General features: G+C 34.8%; 1 pseudogene; it reads left to right on the forward strand.

Moving 5' to 3' along the window:
* The first annotated feature begins 850 nt into the window (after positions 1–850).
* On the forward strand, positions 851–1,472 carry LOC110584849 (annotated as a pseudogene).
* The last annotated feature ends 4,723 nt before the right edge of the window (positions 1,473–6,195 follow it).

Below are 6,195 nucleotides of genomic sequence, written 5' to 3' on the forward strand. Positions count from 1 at the left end.
GGAATTTAGGAAACAAAACAGAGGAGCATAGAGGAAAAGAAGGAAAAATAAAACAAGATGTAATCAGAGAGGGAGACAAACCATAAGAGATTCTTAACCATAGGAAACAAACTGAGGGTTGCTCAAGGGGATGGGGGTGTGGGGATGGAGGAACAGGATGATGGAATTAAGGAGGGCATGCGATGTAATGAGCACTGGGTGTTACATACAACTGGGGAATCACTGAACTCTACCTCTGAAACTAATAATTCACTATATGTTAGTTAATTGAATTTAAATTTAAAAAAAGAAAATAAACACTCTGATTAAAAAATGGGGTAAAGATCTTAAGTGACACCTCACCAAAGAAGGTATACAGAGGGTATATAAGCATATGAAAAGATGCCCTGCCCCAAAAGTCATCAGGAAAATGAAAATTAGAACAATAAGATAACACTACACAACTCTTAGAATGGCCAAAATCGAGAACACTGACAGCACCAAATGCTGGCAAGGATGTAGAGCAAGAACTCTCATACATTGTTGGTTGGAATGCAAAATGGTATAGACACTTGGCACTCCAGAAGTGAAGTAATGATGCTTTTTATTATTTATTTTTGTGTATTTATTTATAATCTTATTTATTTATTTTAGTTTAAATGATTTGTCTTCAAATGGTATATTAAATAATTTATTGATCTAGAATTCTTCTTCATATTTTTAGACTATTCTTCTCACTACTCCTCAATACCCAGTGTATTAAGAAAAGTAAGATTTGGTAGCTCCACACCAGGACTGGTTCCTTTGCAGCCATTTTCTATCCAACAAAACAGCTGATTGGAGATAGGAGCCAACCAGGGCTGCACTGGAGATGGATGGAGACCGTGCTACAACACGTGCTTCTCAACCACACTTTTCTGCTGACTATGTTGGAGGAAGTCAGTATGTTATCCCACCTCATGATGATACTGACGACAGCTTGAATGATCATGAATACAGAAATGGTTCAAAAGAAAGTTTCAGAGAAGAAGATATAGATCTTCCAATTACAAATGTAGAAAAGATAATGAAAAATGCCATACCTGAAATGGAAAGACTGCAAAAGATGCCAAAGAATATGTTCAAGAATGTGTGAGTTCATCAGCTTTTTAACATCTAAAGCAAGTGAAAGATGCTGCCAAGAGAAATGGAAGACAATCAATGGAGAAGATATTCTCTCTGCCATGTCTACCTGAGGCTTCCACAGTTATGTAGAATCTCTAAAATTATTCCATCAGAAATTCAGAGAGGCTATGAAAGGAGAGAAAGGGATTGGGGGAACAGTCACAGCTACAGATGGACTAAGTGAAGAACTTACAGAGGAGGCATTTACCAACCAGTTAACCAGTTACCAGCTGGCTTAATTAACTGCAGATGGTCAACCAACAAAATGTATGGTTTATACAACAGCATATCAAAAGATTTCTGGTGTTCAGCAAATTCAGTTTTTATGATCTGAAGAAGTGGTGGAATGGGGAGTGTTAAAGAAGTAAAAAAGTCTCTAGGATTACAGAACAGGGACATTAGAAGGAACTGACTGGTGAAAAGATGTCTCTTTGTATATTAAGTAGCTGGAATGTAGCTTCCTGAGGCTTGACTAATTGGGGTGTTAATTCCTACTTGAGAATCCTTTTCATGAATGATTTTAAAGAAAAATTTGGATTTTAAATATATTAAAATATTTTTGGTTTGTATGAGAGTTTGTTGCTCAGTATGATTCCTGTATGCATTGTATTTTGCTATTTATTACTCTCAGAGACTTGTAGAGAGTTTCTTATTTTCACATTGAATCATGTTATTTTTTCAATTCAAGTAAGCTGCTGAGTTAATTTTCATGATGTTTGTTCTTTTAATAAAATGTAAGGGTAGAGTTCATTTTGAAAAAAAAAAATAAGACTGTCCCAAAAATGATGAGAATGTAACTGAGCTTTTGAACAGCGGCTCTATGTTCACAAATGAGTCTATATGCTCAACAATTTCTAATCAATTTCTAATCAATAACTGATCAACCGTACTTCTATATCTATAATTTATATATTTTTATTTGTATAGCAAGATTTTATTCCTTTTATTTTGCTTCTCTTTTAACCATTATGTTGTAATCTAGTACTTCTGTGTGCTGGAGGTAGAAAGGAGACAATGATGTTTGTGGAAATGCTGAAAAAGTGTTCTGGTGCAGAGATTTTGGTAATTAATTTTTGTATATTTTTATTTTCTTTGTGTTTATTTGAGTGTTTGATTTTCTTTTAGAAAAAGCTGAGTAACTGAGTTAATTAGCATTGGAACAAAATTTAGAGTCAATTCCCAATAAATGAAATGTATAGTAACAATCAATCACTTGATTTACTTCATATGTTCACGAATATTTATGCATAAAAAATCCATGGCTATCTTCAAATCAACTTTTCCAATTCTTTCATATTTACTTATGCCTTGTTTTTAGAAAAATAAAATATCTATCTCAAAGTGTACTTGACATGTAATGATGAAATACAAACAGTATAGCATACCAAATAGTTCATAGTAAAACTTAACTAAGCTCACTATAGATTTTTTTTTCAAAGAAAGTCTTCTAAAATAATTATCTGAATTCATTAACTACTACATTTCCAGAAAAATAATTCAATATTGAATATTTTCAGAATTCAAGGCAAAAAGGAATGCTCTTATTAGTGGCTCCCAAAGAAACTTTTTTTTTAACTACTTTGTTAACTAGAGAGCACAGGGAGGGGTAGAGGGAGAGGGACAAGCAGATTCCCTGCTGAGCCAGGAGCCCAACTCTGGGCTCTGTCCCAGGACCCTGAGAACATGACCTGAGCTGAAAACAAGAGCTTGATGCTTAACCAACTGAGCCATCCAGGTGCCTCAAAGTTATTATTATTACTATTATTAGTTTTAAATATTTTATTTATTTATTTGTCAGAGAAAGAGAGAGCACAAACAGGGGGAATGTCAGGCAGAGGGAGAAGCAGGCTCCCCGCTGAACAAGGAGCCCAAGGCCAGACTCAATCCCAGGACCCTGGGATCATGACCTGAGCTGAAGGCAGAGTCTTAACCAACTGAGCCACCCAGGCATCCCTACCCCAAAATTGTTTTTCAACTTAAATTTAGGAGGAGAGTATGGAGCAGAAATGTAATTGAGTTGGAATAAGGAGAAAGTATAGACAACTGTGGCTGACTCTTTCAAGATATTTGTGGAGAATGGGGAAAGTACAGCTGCTTGAACATAGTTAAATGGTGCATCTAGTGGAGCATATGTTTTCTTTGGTATTAAAGAAATTGAGTATATTTAACATATATTGAAGGAGCATATTTTAAGAAGACAATGGTCTATATAAAAGAAGAAATAGTCAACAGAAAGGTAGAATGGTCTGCCACTATGCCTTTATTAACCAATAAACCATCTTAGCATATTGCTTTCTATTATGTGTTTAATCTATTCTATCTTTACTTAGTCTTTGCACCTATATATTTTGAAAATAATCAAGGCTTATGGGGAATACTTATACAAGTTGTAGGCAATAACAAAATTTTCAGGATCAACTGTAATTATTTAAGAAACATTATTTATACCATAAAAATGAGCATTTGACTGTGGTTAATAGACATTAAAACAAAGTACATGTTTAGGTAAGTCCATTTAAGTTATCTCATTAAAAGTGATACGTAAGGAATATTTGAAAATATTTTTTTAAATATTTTGTGATCTACTTTTATTCTCCCAACTATTTTTCTCATAGTTCCATATTCAATTTGTATTTTAAAGGAAAATTAATCTGTATGGTTCTGAATTCTTTTTTTTCTTTTTTTTAAGATTTTATTTATTTATTTGAGACAGAGAGAATGAGAGAGAGAGAGCACATGAGAGGGGGGAGGGTCAGAGGCAGAAGCAGGCTCCCTGCTGAGCAGGGAGCCCGATGCGGGACTTGATCCCGGGACTCCAGGATCATGACCTGAGCCGAAGGCAGTCGCTTAACCAACTGAGCCACCCAGGCGCCCTGGTTCTGAATTCTTTACATTTACCTCATCACAGTGCTCTGCATGAGCTATTTTCTATCTGTAAATGTTCTAAACCTCTTAAAAGCCCTTTATTCTATGTTGCACAAAACTATTTTATCTACAGTTTAAGTCAAGGCTGAAAGGACTCAAATTTATTTGCAAATGAAAAACTTATTGAGTTAGAATGAGTTGGAAACACTTCCTATTAAAATGAATTTGAATATGTCTGAAAATTGTTATACCAGAAAACAATTTGTGAATTTTAACTTATTCTGAAGTTTTCCCCCAAATATTTAAAATGATATGATTGTTAACTAGAAGTATGTATATTTCTTTGAAAGTACAAGTATTTTCTCTCCTCAGTCCAAATATGGATGCTTCTGAATTATAATAATTGGGGTCACTTTTGACCATCCATTGGACTGCTCAGAATAAAATAGCATTAGGTCCATAGGCTCAACACAATTGCATTTTGCTTTATTTTCCTAAATTTATGAATGCAACATTCACATTACCTACTACCACTTGTATATGTTCTTCAGAAATATTCCTCTTCTCAAGCTCCATCTATTGCTTTCATTGTTTTAGGTCTTATCATAGGCAATGTTATATTGTTAATTCTACATCTTACACATTTGTTTTCTTCCAAATATAAGTTACCTCAGTACAGATTTTTTCTTTACATCTTTGTGTCCCACAAATGATCAAGACCATAGTCTGAGAATAGAATTTGTACAATAACTATATCACTAACTTCCCGTGTTCTATTTCTTTTTTTTTTTAAGAATTATTTATTTCTTTGAGATAGAGAGAGAGAGGGAACACAAGCAGGGGGAGTGGGAGAGGGAGAAGCAGTCTTCCCACTGAGCAGGGAGCCCAATGCCGGGCTCGATCCCAGGACCCTGGGATCATGACCTGAGCCAAAGTCAGACGCTTAATTGACTGAGCCACCCAGGCACCCCCTGTGTCCTATTTCTAGCTAAATATTGAGCTTTGGATCTGAGCATGATAGTTTTAATTACTTGTGATCTATTAGTTTTTAGTGCTTCTTATTTGAGCAAAGGTTTCCTTTTCCTGAGATATAGTATGAACCTGAGTGAAAAGGGGGGTTGACCCAACAATGCTATATTTGCATACGTGGACACTTGTAGTAACAAATTTTAATTTGGCTCAAGGAACATGGACAAAGTTTTAAATATAACTATTTTTCATCATTGCTTCATGCCTCTCACTCATTTTCTTCCCAGTCCTCAATGATGCATAATGTGCAAGATGGTATGTGGGTTGCTGTTACACACACAAACACACACTCACATGGTAGTAAAAAGCCATTTTCTAGAATTTCATTGGCTTCATTAGTTCAAAGTATCGACAATAGTATCAGCAATAGTTTCTATAGAAATGGTATACAAAACTTTGATATATGTATCAATTCTGTTGCTATTAATCAATAGCTTATTATAGCCACATGTCAAAGGCAGCAAGGATATCAGTCAGCTCACATCAGTGTCATTTACTTGAAAAGGCAAGGAGATTAAGTATTACCATTTTAGGGAGAAATATCAGTACTGTCTATATCAAACAGTAAAAAACTCAGTATGGATTCCATAATTTATTTGCAGCAATATTGGTTTCAGCAACACAGCTGCTGCTTTGGGTAACTGCGGTGACAGAAAGTGCCACCACATAATGATACATATGGATAAAGTGGCTGATACCATAAAATATCTAAAAGAACTATTTTTCAGGGGAAAAGGTAATATTCTCTACTTCATAATGACTTGAAAGAGGATGGAACTTTCAAAGAGTGAGAAAAGGACTTCAAAATGTTTGTGATTCTTTCCAGGCTCTATTTTTATCTTGAAACTGTTGAAGACTAGGAAATATAGAATCATTTTAGTTCTGTTCAGGAAGCATTAAGGGGAAAAAAAAAGGCACAATTTACTAACAGTCTTCTGGGTGTAAGAGACATGGAGATTAAGTAGATTTATTCCCTGCTCCTCCAGTGGGATTGACAGTTGCTTAAAGAGATTTTTTAGTATAACGTTGCATGTATTAGAATACAAATGTTTCTAGTCTTTGTGAAACTGATACATATCTGAGCTTCTAAAGATGAATAAAAGGTACAAAGCCCAAGAAGGCTACCTAATCAAAGAGTGAAAATGAGAAGAGCTAACA

Source organism: Neomonachus schauinslandi, chromosome 7 (assembly GCF_002201575.2).
Source record: "Neomonachus schauinslandi chromosome 7, ASM220157v2, whole genome shotgun sequence".
NCBI lineage: Eukaryota > Metazoa > Chordata > Mammalia > Carnivora > Phocidae > Neomonachus > Neomonachus schauinslandi.